Source organism: Stegostoma tigrinum, chromosome 41, assembly GCF_030684315.1.
Source record: "Stegostoma tigrinum isolate sSteTig4 chromosome 41, sSteTig4.hap1, whole genome shotgun sequence".
Lineage (NCBI taxonomy): Eukaryota > Metazoa > Chordata > Chondrichthyes > Orectolobiformes > Stegostomatidae > Stegostoma > Stegostoma tigrinum.
In genome coordinates this window covers 15,356,071-15,378,104 of record NC_081394.1, presented here as the reverse complement: position 1 = coordinate 15,378,104, position 22,034 = coordinate 15,356,071, and the positions used below count along the sequence as shown (strand labels likewise).

Sequence of the window (22,034 nt, the reverse complement as noted above, 5' to 3'; positions counted from 1 at the left end):
AGAGTTCGGAAGACATTTACCAGGATGTTGCCGGGTGTGGATGTGCGTTATAAAGAAAGGCTGGGACTTATTCCAATAGAGTGAAGGAGGCTGAGAGATGACCTGATAGATGTTTATAAAATACTGAGGGGCATGGATAGGGTTAATGGGAGTTGTCTTTTCCCTCGGGTGGGGGATTTTCAGTCTAGGAGGCACATTTTTATGGTAAGAGGAGAAAGATTTTAAAAAGACATGAGGGCTGCGAGTAGGTAGGTGGAACTAACTTAGTTTGAGATTTTTTCCTTTATTCATTCATAGGATGAGGGCAACACTGGCCAGGCAGCATTTATTGCCCATCCCTAATTGCCCAGAGGCCAACTAAGAGTCAACCACATTGCTGTGGGTCTGGAGTCACGTGTCGGCCAGACTGGGTAAGGACATTCGTGAACCAGGTGAGTTTTTCCCAACTATTGACAATGGATCCGTCGTCATCATTAGAACAGAGAACATTACAGAGCAGTACAGGCCCTTCGGCCCTCAATGTTGCACCGAACTGTGAATCCAATCGGAAGTCCATCTAACCTACACTATTCCATTATTATCCACATGTTTATCCAATGACCGTTTAAATGCCCTTAAACTTGGCAAGACTACTACTGTTGCAGGCAGGGCATTCCACGCCCTTACTACTCTCTGAGTAAAGAACCTACCTCAGGCATCTGTCCTATATCTATCACCCCTCAATTTAAAGCTATGTCCCTTCGTTCTAGCCATCACCATCCGAGGAAAAAGGCTCTCACTGTCCACCCTATCTAATCTTCTGATCATCCTGTATGTCTCTATTAAGTCACCTCTTAACCTTCTTCTCTCTAACGAAAACAGCCTCAAGTCCTCAGCCTTTCCTCATAAGACCTTCCATCCATACCAGGCAACATCCTGGTAAATCTCCTCTACACCCTTTCCAATGCTTCCACATCCTTCCTATAATGCGGCGACCAGAACTGTACGCAATACTGCAAGTGCGGCCGCACCGGAGTTTTGTACAGCTGCAACCTGACCACATGGCTCCAAAACTCAATCCCTCTACCAATAAAACCTAACACACCATAAGCCTTCTTAACAACCCAATCAACCTGGGTGGCAACTTTCAGGGATCTATGCGCATGGACACCGAGATCCCTCTGCTCATCCACACTGCCAAGAATCTTCCCATTAGCCCAGTACTCTGTATTCCTGTTACTCCTTCCAAAGTGAATCACTTGACACTTTTCCACAATAAACTCCATTTGCCACCTCTCAGCCCAGCTCTGCAGCTTATCTATGTCACACAGACTCTCACACTCATACACACACACACACACACACTCTCGCATACACACTCACCCCCACGCGCACGCACACACACACACGCACACACACACACACACGTACACGCGCACACATACACACACGCACACGCACACACTCTAACCCTGCAGTCTTCACTGGGTGTCCCCACTAAACTCTCACCCACTCCTTGCACATGCACTGTGTTGGTCAGTTGCAAATGGTTTTCAGCCCAAGTAGGTGTGAGGTGAGGGCAAACAAGGCAAGGGAACACATCAACAAAAACAGAAGCTGCTGGTAAGGCTCAGCAGGTCTGCGAAGAAAAACAAAATCAGGAGTTAACATTTCAGTTCCAGTCCAGTTCTGACAAAGGGTCTCCGTATCCGAAACATTAACTCTGATTTTTTTTCACCTCAGATGCTGCCAGACCTGCTGAGCTTTTCCAGCAACTTCTGTTTTTGTTCCTGATTTACAGCATCCATAGTTCTTTTGGTTTTTAAGGGAATACACAATGATCATTAGGATCCTGGGAAGGATCGAGGATCAGAGGGGACATGGTGTGCACACTCACCGGTCCCTTAAGGTATCAGGGCAGGTGTATGAAGTGGCTCAGAGGCTGATGGGAATGTTTACCTTCATTAGCCCAGAGTTTGAGAACAGGGAGGTGATACTGAAACTGTTATCAAATATCAGTTAGGCCACAGTGAGAGCATTATGTGTAGTTCAGGAATCCATATGATCAGAGGGATGTGATAGCACTGGGACAGGGTGCAGCGGGAGACTTACCAGGATATTGCCTTAGGGGCTGGAGAGTTTCAGTGATGGAGAGAGATTGGATAGACTGGGTTTGTTTTCCTTAAAGCAGAGAGAGAGGGAGTAAGGATATGATTGAGATGGATAGAATGATGACAAACATAGGTAGGGGAGACCGGAAGAAACATTTCCCCTTGACAGAGGAATCAGTGAGCAGGGGTTGATAGAGTGAAGTAAGGGACAGCAGGTTTAGAGGAGACACAAAGAAAGAGAGAGAGAGTGGGGAATGTGGAGCTCATCTGGAAGGGGGGAGAGACAGAAACCCTGATCACACATTGTAGAAGGATGTGTAAGTACACTAGCCATGCCAAGGTACATCAGGCTAAGTGCAGGGAAATGAGATTAGAATAGCTAGGGAGTTGTGTTTGACTGGCACACATACAAAGGGCCAAAGGGTCTTTTCCTGTGCTGTAGATGTCTGTGACCCTATGGCACCCATCATCTCCCTGTGAGCACCCACTGAATCCCATATGCCTTGCTGACCACCCTCTCAGTTCAGTCAACTGAGCCACACAGTTTAGATTGTTCTCCTGCCTAAACCTCACCCTTAAACTCCTTTCTCCCCATTCCATCAGCTCCTCTGTCCTCCTACTGTCAATTGGCACCATCCTCACTGTTTCCCACACCCAATCAATTGGGAATTTTACTCTGTTTCAACGTCCAAGTTATTTCTAAACATCAAAATAAAGCAGAGACCTGAGTTCTGATACCTGGGGCATGCCCTGCCGACCCTCCAGCCTGGAAAATAACCCCTGACCATGATTTTCTGTTGTGATCTGCTGCACTGTCTCTCTTTAATTGGCTCAAACCTCTCCAAGTGCCCAGTTACACGGTTTGACCCGCTACCCACGGCTCCGACTGTGCTCGCTGGGAATGCCATTACAGGCTTTCTACAATAGGCAGGCCACACTGCCCACTGGCCAAGTCTTGGCACTCCCCTGTCCCTCCCTGCCTGGGGATGTTCCAAAGCTCCCGACAAACCCTTTCCACACTGTCTCCACCTCCACTTCCTTCAGTAACCTGAACATCCACATCAATGTTTTCCATTCTCTGTACTGACAGCCTTTCTAGCACATCCAACATTCACCCCCATCTGCTCAGCAAACATCAGTCAGCATAATCACTGAAGGGTTTCGCCTTGGGGTCCTGTCCTTTCTCGTCAATCCCAGGTGTACCCACTCTATCAAATGGAGAAGCAGGCTCAAGGGGCTGAATGGCCTACTCCAGTTCTTATGTTCTCTACCTCCTACTAACCAGTTACTGCGTCTATAGCCAGAGAAGAGATTTGGTGTTTTCCCTTTGTGTGAGCTGCTGTTCTCACACACTCTCTCTTTGTCGGTCTGATGTTCCTCTTCAACTCTCCACTCAACCATTGTATTCAGACTGGTGACTCCTTGAAGCATTCATTTGAAATGAATCACGCATTCTTTTTGTTTTGGTTTCTTGTCGTCTGGATCTGCTTCAGCATCCAACAAGATTCCCTCTAGCTTACCCTCTCACTTTTCAAATGCATGCCTCCCATAGTTGATTAGGTAATTAAATATGACCTTAAATGATAAAACAGCCCCTGCACCCAGGTGTAGGGAAAAAAATGGATCCAACATTCTCCTGCTAGCAATCAACCAGACCCTACCCTTCCTGTAACATTCTTCTAACTTTTTGTTATAAAGTTAGCTCAGATTTCTGGGAAAAGTCTGATGAATCACCACTGTTGCCTATCCGTGTTCCAAAATCTAATATGAACATTTTCTGAATCCCAGTCATTCCAGGAACTATACTGACGGTGAAGCTAAGATGATGTAAAATGCAAGAATATTGGTTAGGGCCACTTTTGGAATACTGCGTTCGATTCTGGTCTCCTTGCTACAGGAAGGATGTTATGAAATGTGAAAGGATTCAGAAAAGATTCACAAGCATGTTGCCAGGGTTGGAGGGTTTGAGCTACAGGGAGGGGCTGGATAGGCTGGGGCTATTTTCCCTGGAGTGTCAGGGGCTGAGGGGTGACTCTATAGAAATTTATAAAATCATGACAGGCATGGATAGGGTGAATAGCCAAGGTCTTTTTCCCAGGATGGGGGAGTCCAAAACTAGAGGGAATAGGGTAAAGGTGAGAGGGGTAAGATTTAAAAGGGACCTAAGGAGCTGCTTTTTTACACAGAGGGTGGTGCGTGTATGGAATGAGCTGCCAGAGGAAGTGGTGGAGGCTGGTACAGTTACAACATTTAAAAGGCACCTGGATGGGTACATGGCTAGGAAAGGGTTAGAGGGAGATGGGCCAAATGCTGGTACATGGGATTAGGTCAGATTGGGATATCTGGTTGGGATGGATCTGTTTCTGTGCTGTGTTAGTCTCTATGTGACACACGTTAAAACACAGCATCCTGTTATTGGTAATGTAAGGAAAATGTTCAAGAGTTGCACCCTTTCTGAATTGGCCAGGAGCTTGGGAAGCTATATACCGTTTTCACACTGCTTCTGAACCAATCAGAGTCAATCATCTCTTTCTCCTGTAGTATAAAATGTGGTGACACTTCGAGGCTTTGACATGCTTGTGCTTGTGCTTGTCCCGATGGGAGTAAGGGAAAAAGCTTCAGCAATGTTTGCTCTTTTCAGAGAAACTTAACTTCTGCATGACCAAAAGGGCGTCAATTTCTGTTCAATAACATTCCTGCAAAGTATCATTTCTTTCCTATTAAAGGGGGTGCTCATGCAAATTAAAATTAAATGCTCTTTTTTCGGGGTGGCATGATGGCCCAGTGGTTTGCACTGCTGCCTCACAGTGCCAGGGACCCGGGTTCGCTTCCACCCCCAGACGACTGTCTGTGTGGAGTCTGCACATTTAGCCATGCTGAAGTCTTCAGGGGTGTGTAGATTAGGTGGGTCATAGTGGGATTGGTCTGGATGGGATACTCTGAGGGTCAGTGTGGGCTTGTCGGGCTGAAGGGCCTGTTTCCACACTGTAGGGATTCTGTGATCTAGTCTATGCAAATTAGGCCACACACAACACTGTAACTGTGATCAAAACGAGGGCTTGTATGTTCAGTGTGTGTGTACCCCGATATACAAAGTCCACAAACACGCTGGACTTTGTACAAACCTTTTATCAAATGTTAGAAATTCAGGTGTCCCGCAGGTTTCCACCTTTCAGTGCTTGTCTCCTCCCATTATGCGTCTCAACATTTAGGCCGTCATTTGAAATTACTCCTTTGTAGTTAAAGTGTGTGCTGACTCCCTGCGAACCCCCACTGAACATAAGCACCATCCTCTTCACAATGCAACATGCTCGAAGGTGATATATCCACACCAGCCTCTGTTACCAATCCCACCGCTAACAAAACCGCGATTCGCTGAGGCTAGCATCCATTAAATGAGTCCCAAGGACAACTGCACGGCCCTAAGTAAGCGTGTGCCCATTCTAGAGCCCATCCCTGCCCTGCAGCTTACCCAATCCAAAAGAATTTACCAACGTCATCGCTTGTGCACTTCACAGCCAGCCTCCTCCCCAAGTGTCTTACATGGGGCCTTGTCAAATGTCCCGGAAACACGCAGACAGAAACAATTCCCTGCATTAAAGGCATCCGATCGCCTCACGAAAGTCTACACACTGGGCAAGATGAGGTGTTCTTTTGCCCAGGTTTGTATTCCATCTGATTGGGCTAGGACTGCTCGCTGAAATAGCTTTGGCGCTGTGGATGCAAGGATTGTCAGAAGAGGTTTAGGTAAATCCTTTTATTTGCTCTGCTGTACCTTTTAATGAGAACCTGGCCGGTTTGGAGCTAAAGCTCCAGCCAATGGAACTTAACTGTACTTCTCTCTATAATCCTGCTGAAGAACCAGTGCTGCGACCTCCTTCTGCCAGTCTGTTTAAACAGACTTCCACATGCCTGCACCTCCTGCCCAAGATTTCCTTTCAAAATGACCTAAGGCCAGCTCATTGGACACACAGTCAAGGCAAAACCATGCCCACATCGGCCTCATGCAATATTCTGAATGCTAACCAAAACCTTGCGCAGCTCACCCCGAGATCTCCAAACGCAGAATGAAGTCAGAGCCAAATTAATGCAGCTTGGTCTCAGTAGGTATTACTCCACCTGCCTCTCCTCGGCCCATCTGATCCAGGCCCCGTACTACCCTGAGGGAAGTGAGTCACCTGTAGACAGGGCGGTGAGGAAGGTGTTTGGGACGCTTGCCTTTATTGGTCAGTGCATTGAGTACAGGAGTTGGGAGGGTCATGTTGCGGCTGTACAGGACATTGGTTAGGGTCACTTCTGGAATACTGTGTGCAATTCTGGTCTCTTTGCTACAGGAGGGATGTTGTGAAACATGAAAATGTTCAGAAAAGATTTACAAGGATGTTGCCGGGGTTGGAGGGTTTGAGCTTCAGGGAGAGGCTGAATAGGTCAGGGCTATTTTCCCTGGAGTGTCAGAGGCTGAGGGGTGACCTTATAGAGGTTTATAAAATCATGAGGGGCATGGATAGGGTGAATGGCCAAGGTCTTTCCCCAGGGTAGGGGAGTCCAAAACTAAACAGCAAAGGTTTAAGGTGAGAGGGGAAAGATTTAAACGGGACCTGAGGGACGACCTTTTCATGCAGAGGGTGTTGTGTATATGGAATGAGCTGCCAGAGGAAGTGGCGGGGCTGGTACAGTTACAACATTTAAAAGGCATTTGGGCGAGTGCATGAACAGGAAGGGTTTAGAGGGGTATGGGTGAAATACTGGCAAATGGGACTAGATTAGTTTAAGATATCAGGTCGGCATAGGCAGGTTGAACCAAAGGGTTTGTTTCTGTGCTCTATGACACTAAGCGATGATCTAGGCCCTGGACTCACTTCGGTTTAATCTCAGAAGCTTCAATTATAATGCGAAAACAATCGAGGGCCCAGGTTCAAACGCCACCTGCTCCTGAGTATGTAATAACATGTTTGAACAAGCAGATTAGAAAAACTGGTTAATACAAAAATGAATCAGGGCTTTGCGGGGTAGCAATCTCTGTCATAATCTCTCAAATGTAGCCACTGACAGAGTGCACCAGATTTCATCTGGATGTGGGCCTTGCTGGTTAGGCCAGCCTGCCCCTGTCCCCACCTGTTCCCCTGAGAAGGAGCTGCCTTCTTGAACCGCTGCAGTTCACCTGCTGTGGGTTGACCCACAATGCCCTTAGTGAGGCTGGAAATTCCAGGATTTTGGCCCAGCGAAAGTGCCAACACAAAAAGAAAGTTGCTGGAAAAGCTCAGCAGGTCTGGCAGCATCTGTGGAGGGGAAAACAGAGTTAACGTTTCGGGTCTGGTGACCTTTCCTCAGATATATTTCCAAGTCAAGATGGGCAGTGGTTCAGAGGGAAATTTGCAAGGGGTTGGTGTTCCCATGTATCTGCTGCTCTTTCCTTTTAGATGGAAGTGGTCGTGTGTTTGGAAGGATCTGTCTGAGGATATTTGGTGAATTTCTGCAGTGCATCTTGTAGATGGTACACACTGCTGCTACTGAGTGTCAGTGGCAGGGAGAGTGGGATGTTTGTGGATGTGGTGCCAATCAAGCGGGAGCTGCTTTGTCCTGGATGGTGACGAGCTTCCTGAGTGTTGTTGGGGGCTGCAACATCCAGGCGAGTGGGGAGTATTCCATCACACTCCTGACTTGTGCCTTGTAGATGGTGGGACAGGATTTGTGGAGTCAGGAGGGTGTTAGTTGATGCAGGATTCCCAGCTTCTGGCCTGATCTTGTACCACTGTGTTTATGTGGTGAGTCCAGTTGAGTTTCTGGTCAATGATAGCCCCCAGGATGTTGATAGTGGGCGATTCAGTGATGGTAACACCATTGAATGTCAAAGGGCAGTGGTTAGATTGTCTCTTATTGGTGATGGTCATAGCCTGGCATTTGTGTGGCACGATGTCACTTGCCACTTGTCAGTCCAAGCCTGGATATTGTTCAGATCTTGTTGCATTTGAACACGGGCTGCTTCAGTATCTGAGGAGTCACAAATGGTGCTGAACATTGTGCAATCATCAGCGAAAATCCCCACTTCTGACCTTATAATAAAGGGAAAGTCATCGATAAAGCAGCTGAAAGTGATTGTGCTCGGGACACTACCCTGAGGAATTCCTGCAGAGATATCCTGGAGCTGATATGAATGTCCTCCAACAACCACGACTATCTTCCGATGTGTCAGGTATGACTCCAGCCAGTGGAGAGTTTGCCCCCTGATACCCATTGATACCAGTTTTGCCAGGGCTCCTTGATGCCACACTCAGTTGAATGCAGCCTTGATACCAAGGACTGTCACTCTCACCTCACCTTTGGAATTCAGCTCTTTTGTCCATGTTTGAACCAAGGCTGTAATAAGGTCAGGAGCTGAGTGGTCCTGGTGGAACCCAAACTGGGCATCATTAAGCAGGTTATATCTGAGCACGTGCTGCTTAATAGCCCTGTGACTGACACCTTCCATCACTTTACTGATAATTGAGGGGAGACTGATGGGGCCGGATTGGATTTGTCCTGCTTTGTGTAAAGGACATACTTAACCAATTTCCCACATTCTCGGGTAGATACCAGGGTTGTAACTGTACTGGAACAGCTTGGCTAAGGGAGCAGCAGGTTCTGGAGCACAAGTCTTCAGTACTGTTGCCGGAATGTTATCAGGGCCTGTAGCCTTTGCAGTGTCTCCAACTATAAGTTGGAATCATGTGGATTGAATGGAATTGGCTGAAGCCAGGTACCTGTAATCCTGTGGGACCACTGTGACCCAATCCACAGAAATCCTCTGTAGCCAGTGGCCCAGTGCACAGAATGTTACTCCCACTGTAGCCAGTGGTCTGATCCACGGAATCTTTTGGATACCTTTCAGATCCCTCCAGGTGGATCAGATCACACCTGATCTGACCGTGCACATGCGAAACACCAATGAATGGATTTTGTGATATGAAAGGTATGATGCTCAGCTCACTCCCCCTCCCCTGGTGGTTGCTGGAGGAAAGCCCAGAGCCTCCCACTACCTCTGGCTGTCCCCATTCCTCTGGACAGGGAGCCTGCTCCTTTGGGACATGCTGTTGTCGAATCTCTGGCCGGTTGCAGCCGTGCCCCCAAAATGCAGGAAATGCAGGAACCGGGGACTGGAAGAAACTGGTGTTTTAAAAAACCAATCAAAACTTTGTTCCTGGATGGTGTCGAGCTCCTGGAGTGTTGTTGGAGCTGCCCCCATCCAGGGCAAGTGGGGATAGGATATGGACGTGGGGGGAGTTAGTTGCCACAGTATTCCCAGCTTCTGGCCAGATCCTGCAGTCGCTGTGTTAATGTGGTGAGTCCAGTTGAGTTTCTGGTCAATGGTAACCCCCAGGATGTTGACAGTGGGGATTCAGTGACAGAAGCACCACTGAATGTCAATGTGCAGTGGTTAGATTCTCTCTCTTGTTTGAGATGGTCATTGTCTGGCACTCGCGTGTGCAGCGAATGTTACTTGACCCTTTATCACCGTGAGTTTGGATGTTTTTAGCTCCATGTGCTGTCACAACTGTTTCCCTACCTGAGCAATTGCAAACAAAGTTGCCAGACGGTCATAAACAAGCCAGACGACACTGAATGGGGAAGGAAATCTGCTGTCCCAAATGGAATGGGGTTTGTGTGTGTGACTCCAGTCCCATGGCTATATCATGAATACCTTACAGGCCTGCTGAGTACACTTGCATTTCACCAGCACTAGCTGGGCGTGGGCATCGGGCCAGTGATACCCAGGATCCTCAGGACAAAGGTGGGTATCAGGGCAGATAAACAAACTGCAGAAGTTACACCAGTCAAACGCTGAAGCAGTAGCAAGTCAACCAGAGTACAAACAGTGACTGTGCACACTGAGGCCTGCTCACTGTCTCAGTGCACAGCAACAATTTGCATTTATGTACCACCCGCATGCATTTCAGAAGCATATTCGTAAAAGGAGAGCAAGGGTGCTTGGTCAGAAAGGTGGGTTTTGATCTGATCTTAAGATCTTAAGGATGTAAGAACAGTGGGTCCGGAGTAGGCCCCAAACACCTCAAGCCCACTCCGCTGTTCGGGGCTGGTCTGATTTTGAACCCTCTTGTTCTGAAGTTCCCCAGGAAGGTGGGGAGAAACCTCCTCTCACAATCCAGCCCATCAGGCCCTCGGTGGGTGTGATGCATAATGCCCTTAGCATATTGAGCAGGGACCCTGCATGTGGAAAATACAGTCTCACTCTGAGTATTCCATCATGTCGATGAGATTTGTTGGGGAAGATAGAGAGAGAGAGAGAGAGAGACAGAGAGAGAGACAGAGAGAGAGAGGACAGAGACAGGACAGAGAGAGAGAGACAGAGAGGGAGGGTTAGAGAGAGAGAGAGACAGACAGACAGAGGACAGAGAGAGAGTGACAGAGAGGGAAAGAGAGAGGGAAAGAGAAAGAGAGAGAGGGAGACAGAGAGGGAGGGTGTGAGAGAGAGAGAGAGAGAGACAGACAGACAGACAGAGGACAGAGAGAGAGTGACAGAGAGGGAAAGAGAGAGGGAAAGAGAAAGAGAGAGAGAGACAGAGAGGGAGGGTGTGAGAGAGAGAGAGACAGACAGACAGACAGAGGACAGAGAGAGAGTGACAGAGAGGGAAAGAGAGAGAGAGAGACAGAGAGGGAGGGTGTGATAGAGACAGAGAGACAGACAGAGGACAGAGAGAGAGTGACAGAGAGGGAAAGAGAGAGAGACAGAGAGGGAGGGTGTGAGAGAGAGAGAGAGACAGCGAGAGAGTACAGAGATAGGAAGAGGCAGGTCTGATAACAAAGCGGGAGGTTAGAGTTACTGACAGATTGTGGAGCTGTGCTCAGGTCTGTGGCCAGTTTGGTTCAGCCCGAGGCAGCTGGAGTAGCTGGCTTATCTACAATTGCACAGCATTGCTGAAGCCTAGTGCCACTGTTAGCCCTGGCATCTCCAGCACAGATCACACACATCCTGCAACAGAGTTACCTGTTAATACAGAATGCCTGAACCACTCATTTCAAACAGCTCCACTTCAGGGTCCAACCAGATGGGCCGAGGAATGGCAGGTGAGGTCAATCCAGATAAATGTGAGGTGCTACAATCAGGGCAGGTCTTAATGATAAGATCCCAGGGAGTATTACTGAAAGTGGTGTTGCAGGTAGACAGGGCGGTGAGGAAGGTGTTTGGGACGCTTGCCTTTATTGGTCAGTGCATTGAGTACAGGAGTTGGGAGGGTCATGTTGCGGCTGTACGGGACATTGGTTCGGGCCACTTTTGGAATACCGTGTGCAATTCAGTCTCCCTGCTATAGTAAGGATGTTGTAAAATTTCAGAAAATACCTACAAGGATGTTGCCAGGGTCGGAGGGTTTGAGCTCCAGGGAGAGGCTGAATAGGCTGGGGCTGTTTTCCCTGGAGCTTCAGGAGCTGAGGGGTGGCCTTGTAGATGTTTATAAAATTATGAGGGGCATGGGTAGGGTGAATAGTCAAGGTCTTTTCTCCAGGATTGGCGGGGTGGGGGGGGGCTAAACTAGAGAGAATAGTTTAAGGTGAGAGGGGTAAGATTTAGAAGGGACCAAGGGGCAGCTTTTTCACACAGAGGGTGGTGAGTGTATGGAATGAGCTGCCAGAGGAAGTGGTGGAGGCTGGAACAGTTACAGCATTTAAAAGGCATATGGATGGGTACATGGATAGGAAGGGTTTACAGGGATAGGGGCCAAATGCTGGAACATGGGACAAGTTTTATGTTGGATATTTGGTTAGACCGAAGGGTTTGTCTCGGTGCTGTACAGCTCTGTGACTCTCTGGCCAGTGTCAGTGACATTTGAAATGGAAGAGAGAGTGGAAATGAGTCAGTGGTGTGCAGTCTCGGGTTGTAGGGGTGAATGGGCAGTGACAAGAGCCACTCATAAACAAGGACCAAACTGCTCCTTAGCCTCCAGCTGTACCCTCTCCCTGAACCCAAGCGGTAGGAGGATGACATTGAGATTTGAGCACTTTGTTTCTCCAAGATTGTGTGTTCAGGTGAATGCTGTGACCGTTACTGTTCGCACTGGCCCTCACAGCACCAATGCAGCCTCTGTAGTCATTGGCTGTTTACAATGGTTTCCCTTTCTCCATCTCTTCCCAACACCAACTAGGAAGCTGTTACAAAGGCCCCAGACATCCAGACCATTCCAGGTCCCAGCCAACACCACCCACTTGCCCCCCAACCCTTTAACTTGTGAGTAAGTCCTCACTCAGTCAAGGGATTTGGGACGTCATGTTGAGGACATTAGTGAGGCCTCTTCTGCGATATTGTGTCCACATCTGGTCACCTCCACTTATAGAAAGGATATTGTTAAACTGGAGTGAGTTCATAGGAGATTTACCAGGATGTTGCCAGGTATGGAGGGTTTGAGCTATAAAGAAAGGCTGGGACTTTTTTTGAGATAACAAAGTGTGGAGCTGGATGAACACAGCAGGCCAAGCAGCATCTTGGGGGCACAAAAGCTGATGTTTTGGGTCTAAAGGGTCTAGGCCTGAAACGTCAGTTTTTGTGCTCCTGAGATGCTGCTTGGCCTGCTGTGTTCATCCAGCTCCACACGTTGTGATCTCGGATTCTCCAGCATCTGCAGTTCCCATTATCTCCGGGACTTTTTCCACTGGAATGTAGGAGGTTGAAAAGAGGTTTATAAAATCATGAGCAATGTGCAGAGGGTGAATGGCAAATGTCTTTTGCCTAGAGTGGGGGGATTGCGACTCTGGGGGGCACATTTTTTATGGTGAGAGGAGAGAGATTTTAAAAAGACATGAGGGGCAACTTTTTTTAACACGGAGGGTGATTCGCATGAGGAATGTGAGCACAGTTACAACATTTAAAAGGCATTTGGATATACATGCATAGGAAAGATTTGGAGGGAGATGGGGCCAGGAGCAGGCAGGTGAGACTGGTTTAGTTTGGGACGATGGTCAGCATGGACTGGTTGGACCAAAAGGTCTGTTTCCATGCTGTATTACTCTATAACAACTCGGAGGAGAACGAGAACTGAGGAGCTGGGACTCTTCGGCGAGGAGGGGCAGGAACAGAGTCTGGAGAAAGGCTCAGTGCATTCTTCTCAGAGGAGGTATTAGAGGGTGGCATAGGCTGGTGGGCAACTGGGCACAGAGAAGCTGGAGTGGGGGGGTGGGTGGGGGGTAATGACACCAGACACACATTCAGAGGAATGCTTCCCAACTTTATTGCTCCAAATCCGTTAGGAGCAGGAACAAGATGAGCTCCTGCACCTTGCGTCACCTCACACACCCCCTTACCCCCTCCAGGTGCCAGGCTTACGGTCCCCCTTGTACAAACAGCCGGCAAAATGTCATTAACCATGTCATAGCTGGCAGCCAAAGAATATCGCTGTTTTTCGCAGGAATGGTGTCAATGTTAATCTCTCTTGCTGCGGCTCAAGAGGTGTTGTTTACCCAGCACGAGGGGGTATGCATTTGGTGGGTGGGGCGGTGGAGAATTGCTGCTGAGTCCAAACGGAGTGGGGGTGAGGGTGAGCGACGGTGAGATCATCTGGCACAACACGGGGTGCCACAAGGTGACGGCAGCAAACTAGACTGGAAGTGCCAAGCTTCATCCGGACAATAGTCACACAGCCAAGGTGCCATGACATCTTAACTAAAAGTGGCACAGATGTTTCTTGGCCCTTCCTTGCTCAACTCCTGCCAGCACCCTCCTGCTCCCTTCCCCCACACCACCACCCCCACCCCCACCACCCCACAACCTCCGACTGAAATGCACACGTCCATATTAACACCTGAGAACATGCCAACCCATTTCAAACCCACCATCTACCTTTTCCTCTTACCAGTTAGGGGAGCGTTCCCAAGTGCTGTACTGCAGCCTGGCTCCCCCCACCCTCCCCCCAACAAAACAAAGGGCCCGAGGACAGGGATGGGCTGGCAAGGGCAGGTTCCAACAGGGTTTGGGGTAAGGAAGATGCCGAGCAGGTGGTGACGGTGATGAGAGAGGGCATATTCGCCCCAGTTGAAGACACGTCTAAGGATGGGGGGGGGGGGGAGCAGGGAATGAATAGTGACAGGGGGAAAGGAAGGAGGGAGGGATAAAGTGAGAAGTGGGAAGAGAAAGCACCAGAAGGAAGGGTTCAGGTGTCACAGGGCAGGGAGGTGTTAGACAATGACTGGCCACAATGGAGAGAGTGCAAACATCCACATGGGGGTGGGCTGAAGGAGGGAGGGTGGAAGAGGGACCGGAGAAGAAATCAAAGGGGCTGGAGGATGTGAAGGAAGAGGCAAGTCAGCACGAGCGATGTCAAGGGATGTGTGACAGCAGGAGGGGAAAAGGCAGAATGAGAGAGAGAGAGAGGGACAGAAAGGGAAAGGGAAACAGAAAGAAAAAGGGAGAGAGAGGCAGGAAAAGAGAGAGAAAGGCAAAGGAAAAGAACGGGAGAGATAGAGAGAGAGAGAGAAAGAAACAGAGAGAGGGAAAGAGAGAAAGGGAAAGGGAAAAAGAGAGAGAGGGAAAGAGAGAAAAAGAGAAAGGCTGCTTGACAGGCCAGGAAATCCTCAACTGGTTAAAGCATGACGGCACGGCCCACTGCCCCTGCTGCCTGTTCTTTCTGGATGCTTACAGTCGCTCCATAGTTACACCAATTCACTGGATCAAACCCATCGCAGGAAATCGAGTCCGGTCTCCCGCTTTTCATTTCTATTAAGCCTAAGTTATTTATCTTATCGACAAACAATCACTTTCTTCATCGGCACAAATGATTCTTCACACAGTGCCTTTCTTGTCTGTTCCCTCAGCCTCTCCCTGCGCTCTCTCTCTCTCTCTCTCTGCCAACAGCAACCCCAGTAATCCCCGACGCCCTTTTTTTTAGCTATCGACCAGTTTCTGGCTCGTCCGCTCCATCCACACTGTGACATTCAGATCAATACTGCATGAATAAAAAAGAAGCCTTTTTTCCTCTCTGTCTCTCTACCCCAGCTTTTCTCTCTCTCTCTCTCTCTCTCTCTCTCTCTCGCTTGCTCGCGCGCTCTCTCTCCCTCTCGTCAGCTTACCGTCAGATGCTTGTGTTCCTTGGGTTCATTGTGGCTTCCATGCGTTGTCAGTGCTGGAGCGTTGCAATACGGAGGGTGAAGGCAGTGGAACTAACATAGCGAAGCTGACAGACAGTCTCCTGAGCCTGCATTCCAGGGACGTACGTTGGTGTGTGTGTGTGTGTGTGAGAGAGTGTCTGTGTGTGTGTGTGTGTGTGTGTGTGTGTGTGTGTGTGTGTGTGTGTGTGTGTGTGTGTGTGTGTGTGTGTGTGTGTCTGTATCTATACTTTCAACTCAGGGAATAAAATGCAGGTGCTGAAGATTTGAACAGGGGCAGTTGTGCGATCACAGAACTCAGCCTCTGCACTTAGTGAGATACACAGACAAACACACACACACACAGACACACACACACACAGACAGACAGACACACACACACACACACACACACACACACACACTCACACACACACACACTCACAGTGACACACAGAAATCGCTATGATTAAGGCTGTCTCAAGATCCTAACAATTCATTGTCCAGTCTAAGTGCAGCTGGGAGTCACAGCGTGTTAGAAACAATAGCCTTCCACCACCGACCAACATCCCCCCAGCCACCCTACCACCTCCTCCTCCCCCCCTACCACTCCACTCAGCCTAATCTTCTTGTATTGTCTGCCACTATCGTGCCTCTCTCTCTCTCTCTCTCAGGCTTTCATACTGTTCGCCCAGTCTGACAGCTGATGACCAATTTCTAGGGAGAGCTCAGTCCGTCCTCTCTCGCTACCCCTTCGGAGGAGCCCCCACTCACCAACACCACCGCACCCCCCCCCCCCCCCACCACTCTCCAGTACCCACACCTCCCCACCACCACCACCAACCCTTTGCAGACAAAAGCAATTATTGGGAAGAGACAATGTTCTGTGTCCACTACACAACCAAAATCACACCTCCCCACCCCCCCAAGCCCTTCCTCCCCGCACAGCAGCCCATAGCAACTGGCGTCCCCACAGCTCTGGCTCAGCCTAGTGTACAAATAAGAACAGCATTGGACAAATTAACCTGCTCCCCTAACACATACTCTCCCTCTCTCACTCACACACATGCACACGCACACACACACACACACACACACACACACACACACACACAGATATGCACGCACAGACACACACACACACACACACACACACACACACACAGGCTCTCTCTCTCTCTCTCTCTCTCTCTCTCTCTCACACACACACACATACACACGCACAGACAGACAGACACACACACACAGGCTGTCTCTCTCTCACACACACACACACACACTCTCTCTCTCACACACACACACAGATACGCACGCACAGACAGACACACACGCACGCACGCACACACACACACACATACACAGGCTCTCTCTCACACACACACACACAGACTCACTCTCTCTCACACACACACACACACACACACACAGACTCTCTCACACACACACACACACACAACACACACACACACACACACACACACACACACACACACATATACACAGACTCACACACTGACACTGTTAAGGGGAAATGTGAACGGGGGGAAAATGCCATATTCCCTCACAAACTCAAGTGGACTAAATCAAACAGACACCCAGCAGACCCTGAATCCAATCTGCTGTGACTGCAGTCATTTTACACTCAGGAGTGCCTACAGTATTCACAGAACAGTCCAGCACAGGATTGGGCCCTTCAGTCCACAATACCGTGCCCAACGTGACACCGAATTAAACTAATCCCTCCTACCTGTCGTTAGTCCATATCCCCCAACTCCTTTCATACTCGTGTACTTATCTAAAAGCCCCTCAAACGCTCCTATTGTACCTGCCTCCACCCCCACGCCCCTGGCACCATGTTCCACACTCCTACCATTCTCTGTGCAAAATACCTGCCCCTCACATCTCCTTTGAACTCTCTCCCCCTCACCTTAAATGCATGTCCCCTAGTATTAGACATTTCAACTCTGGGGAGAAAGAGTGTGAATGTTGGACAGCTAATCTTAAGCTAAAGTCATCAAAATGGACAGAAATCCAGGCAAAATTCGAGTGGGGCTTGTGGTTAGGGACATAGAGGGTACGCCAATGGAGTAAAACGCAAGTTCCCCTGACCAATGCAGCGAAGCAGCCCCACAGTTGGCCGACAGGATGGGCACTGGCTACAGAACACCGAGCTGGCACAGGCAGGCTGTGCAGTGCAGCACCGAAACGACAGAAACACACAAACTATTTGCGTTAAGATCAAATACAAGCTAATTAGTGCCCAGACATCTCTCTCCCAGCAGCTACAGAGGCTCATGATGCTAACCTGGGCACCTTAAAGGCACAACAGAGGCAGGTACATCAGTCTGCACTGCCAGTCAGTAATCCTGTGCCACCTACTGACTCAATGATTTCAAAATCCTTACGACTACGATCCAGGTGTCATCAGGGTTCCCATTATCCAGTCCCTTCAGCTACATCAGATCACGGATTAGAGTCATAGAGATGTACAGCACGGAATCAGACCCTTTGGTCCAACCCGTCCATGCTGACCACATATCCTAAGTCAAACCTGAGGCTGGTTGGCTCGCCGAGCCGGTTTTTTGTACCGCAGACGTTTCATTACTGTGCTAGGTAACATCCACAGTGCAGCCTCCGACGAAGGCGACAAAATGACATGACCAATACTCACTCATCTCAATCCACATGGACAAGGTCAACCACAACCTCGACTGGGACAACACCAAGATCCTGGGACAGGCTCGGCAGAGACGGGCACGGGAATTCCGAGAAGCCTGGCACTCCACAAAGCAGGCTATTAATAAACACATTGACCTCGACCCCGCACACATTTCACAAGGGAGGAAACCCGGAAGTGAGGCAATCCATCGCAACCGGAGTCTAAAAACCAGGCGGGAAAACACACCAACACTTCATCAGCAGCTGCACTGAGGATGTTACCCAACACGGTAACGAAACATCTGCAGAACAACAAACCAGCTCGGCGAGCCAACCAGCCTCAACACCCACAACCCGAGCTTCAAATCTACTCCAAACCCTAAATCAAACTTAATACAATGTGAGGCTGGATGAACACAGCAGGCCAAGCAGCATCTCAGGAGCACAAAAGCTGACGTTTCGGGCCTAGACCCTTCATCAGAGAGGGGGATGGGGTGAGGGTTCTGGAAGAAATAGGGAGAGAGGGAGAGGCGGACCGAAGATGGAGAGTAAAGAAGATAGGTGGAGAGAGTATAGGTGGGGAGGTAGGGAGGGGATAGGTCAGTCCAGGGAAGATGGACAGGTCAAGGAGGTGGGATGAGGTTAGTAGGTAGCTGGGGGTGCGGCTTGGGGTGGGAGGAAGGGATGGGTGAGAGGAAGAACCGGTTAGGGAGGCAGAGACAGGTTGGACTGGTTTTGGGATGCAGTGGGTGGGGGGGAAGAGCTGGGCTGGTTGTGTGGTGCAGTCGGGGGAGGGGACGAACTGGGCTGGTTTAGGGATGCAGTAGGGGAAGGGGAGATTTTGAAACTGGTGAAGTCCACATTGATACCATATGGCTGCAGGGTTCCCAGGCGGAATATGAGTTGCTGTTCCTGCAACCTTCGGGTGGCATCATTGTGGCAGTGCAAGGAGGCCCATGATGGACATGTCATCTAGAGAATGGGAGGGGGAGTGGAAATGGTTTGCGACTGGGAGGTGCAGTTGTTTGTTGCGAACTGAGCGGAGGTGTTCTGCAAAGCGGTCCCCAAGCCTCCGCTTGGTTTCCCCAATGTAGAGGAAGCCGCACCGGGTACAGTGGATGCAGTATACCACATTGGCAGATGTGCAGGTGAACCTCTGCTTAATGTGGAATGTCATCTTGGGGCCTGGGATGGGGGTGAGGGAGGAGGTGTGGGGACAAGTGTAGCATTTCCTGCGGTTGCAGGGGAAGGTGCCGGGTGTGGTGGGGTTGGAGGGCAGTGTGGAGCGAACAAGCGAGTCACGGAGAGAGTGGTCTCTCCGGAAAGCTGACAGGGGAGGGGATGGAAAAATGTGGTGGGGTCGGATTGTAAATGGCGGAAGTGTCGGAGGATAATGCGTTGTATCCGGAGGTTGGTAGGGTGGTGTGTGAGAACGAGGGGGATCCTCTTGGGGCGGTTGTGGCGGGGGCGGGGTGTGAGGGATGTGTCGCGGGAAATACGGGAGACGCGGTCAAGGGCGTTCTCGATCACTGTGGGGGGAAAGTTGCGGTCCTTAAAGAACTTGGAGATCTGGGATGTGCGGGAGTGGAATGTCTTATCGTGGGAGCAGATGCGGCGGAGGCGGAGGAATTGGGAATAGGGGATGGAATTTTTGCAGGAGGGTGGGTGGGAGGAGGTGTATTCCAGGTAGCTGTGGGAGTCGGTCGGCTTGAAATGGACATCAGTTACAAGCTGGTTGCCTGAGATGGAGACTGAGAGGTCCAGGAAGGTCCAGCACATCCCCTCCCCCGACTGCACCACACAACCAGCCCAGCTCTTCCCCCCACCCACTGCATCCCAAAACCAGTCCAACCTGTCTCTGCCTCCCTAACCGGTTCTTCCTCTCACCCATCCCTTCCTCCCACCCCAAGCCGCACCCCCAGCTACCTACTAACCTCATCCCACCTCCTTGACCTGTCCATCTTCCCTGGACTGACCTATCCCCTCCCTACCTATACTCTCCTCTCCACCTATCTTCTTTACTCTCCATCTTCGGTCCGCCTCCCCCTCTCTCCCTATTTATTCCAGTTCCCTCTCCCCATCCCCCTCTCTGATGAAGGGTCTAGGCCCGAAACGTCAGCTTTTGTGCTCCTGAGATGCTGCTTGGCCTGCCGTGTTCATCCAGCCTCACATTGTATTATCTTGGAATTCTCCAGCATCTGCAGTTCCCATTATCCCTAAATCAAACTTGTTCCTTTTGCCAGCATTTGGACCATATCCCTCTAAACACTTCCTATCCATGTCCCCATCCAGATGCCCTTTAAATGTTGTAACTATACCAGCCTCCACCACTTCCTCTGAGCTCATTCCATACACTCACCACACTCTGGGTGAAAGCTTTTCCTCTTAGGTCCGTTCCAAATCTCTCCCCTCTCACCCTAACCCTATGCCTCTCTAGTTTTGAACTCCCCTACCCTGGGGAGAGGATCTTGACTATTCACCCTATCCATTCCCCTCATGATTTTATAAACCTCTACAAGGCCACCCCTCAGCCTCCGACACTCCAGGGAAAATAGCCCCAGCCTATTCAGCCTCTCCCTGTAGCTCCAACCCTCCAACCCTGGCAACATCCTTGTAAATCTTTTCTGAACCCTTTCAAGTTTTACAACATCCTTCCTGTAGCAGGGAGACCAGAATTGCACACAGTATTCCAGAAGTGACCTGAACCAATGTCCTGTACAGCCACAACATGACCCTCCCAACTCCTGTACTCAATGCACTGACCAATAAAGGCAAGCGTCCCAAACACCTTCCTCACCGCTCTGTCTACCTGCGACTCCACTTTCAAGGAGCTGTGAATCTGCACTGCAAGATCACTTGAAGGCACTGTGATTTTGCAAAGGCTACAGGCCCTGATAACATTCCGGCAACAGTTCTGAAGACTTGTGCTCCAAACTTGCTGCTCCCTTAGCCAAGCTGTTCCAGTCCAGTTACAACACTGGTATCTACCCAAGAATGTGGAAAATTGGTTAAGTATGTCCTTTACACAAAGCAGGACAAATCCAATCCGGCCCCATCAGTCTACCCTCAATTATCAGTAAAGTGATGGAAGGTGTCAGTCACAGGGCTATTAAGCAGCACGTGCTCAGATATAACCTGCTTAATGATGCCCAGTTTGGGTTCCACCAGGACCACTCAGCTCCTGACCTTATTACAGCCTTGGTTCAAACATGGACAAAAGAGCTGAATTCCAAAGGTGAGGTGAGAGTGACAGTCCTTGGTATCAAGGCTGCTTTCAACTGAGTGTGGCATCAAGGAGCCCTGGCAAAACTGGTATCAATGGGTATCGGGGGCAAACTCTCCACTGGCTGGAGTCATACCTGACACATCGGAAGATAGTCGTGGTTGTTGGAGGACATTCATATCAGCTCCAGGATATCTCTGCAGGAATTCCTCAGGGTAGTGTCCCGAGCCCAATCACTTTCAGCTGCTTTATCGATGACTTTCCCTTTATTATAAGGTCAGAAGTGGGGATATACGCTGATGATTGCACAATGTTCAGCACCATTTGTGACTCCTCAGATACTGAAGCAGCCCGTGTTCAAATGCAACAAGATCTGAACAATATTCGGGCTTGGACTGACAAGTGGCAAGTGACATCGCACCACACAAATGCCAGGCTATGACTATGACCAATAAGAGACAATCCAACCACTCTCCCTTGACATTCAATGGTGTTACCATCACTGAATCCCCACTATCAACATCCTGGGGGCTATCTTTGACCAGAAACTCAACTGGACTCATCACATGAACACAGTGCTACAAGATCAGGCCAAAAGCTGGGACTACTGCAGCGAGTAACTCCCCTCCTGACTCCCCAAATCCTGTCCCACCATCTAGATTAGATTCCCTACAGTGTGGAAACAGGCCCTTCGGCCCAACAAATCCACACCACCTCTTGGAGTATCCCACCCAGACCCATGCCCCTATAACCCACACACCCCTGAACACTACGGGCAATTTAGCATGGCCAATCCACCTAGCCTGCACATCTTTGGACTGTGGGAGGAAATTGGAGCATCCAGAGGAAACCCACGCAGACACGGGGAGAATGTGCAAACTCCACACAGACAGTCACCCGAGGCTGGAATCGAACCTGGGTCCCTGGCGCTGTGAGGCTGCAGTGCTCATCACTGAGCCACCGTGCCGCCCAAGGCACAAGTCAGGAATGTGATGGAA

The 22,034-nt window shown here is 49.7% G+C and overlaps 1 protein-coding gene across 4 annotated transcripts in view; it reads right to left on the bottom strand.

Moving 5' to 3' along the window:
• pou2f2b (POU class 2 homeobox 2b) overlaps positions 1-22,034 on the bottom strand; it is a 500,776-nt gene that overhangs the window by 390,759 nt on the left and 87,983 nt on the right. For 3 of the 4 annotated variants that reach the window (XM_059641376.1, XM_059641379.1, XM_059641380.1), the window contains exon 1: positions 15,141-15,652. The exons of the other annotated variant lie outside the window; for it this stretch is intronic. The gene's annotated coding sequence lies outside the window, so the exon portion shown is untranslated. Of the gene's footprint in view, positions 1-15,140; positions 15,653-22,034 lie in introns of those variants that run through there. 4 annotated transcript variants of the gene reach the window in all.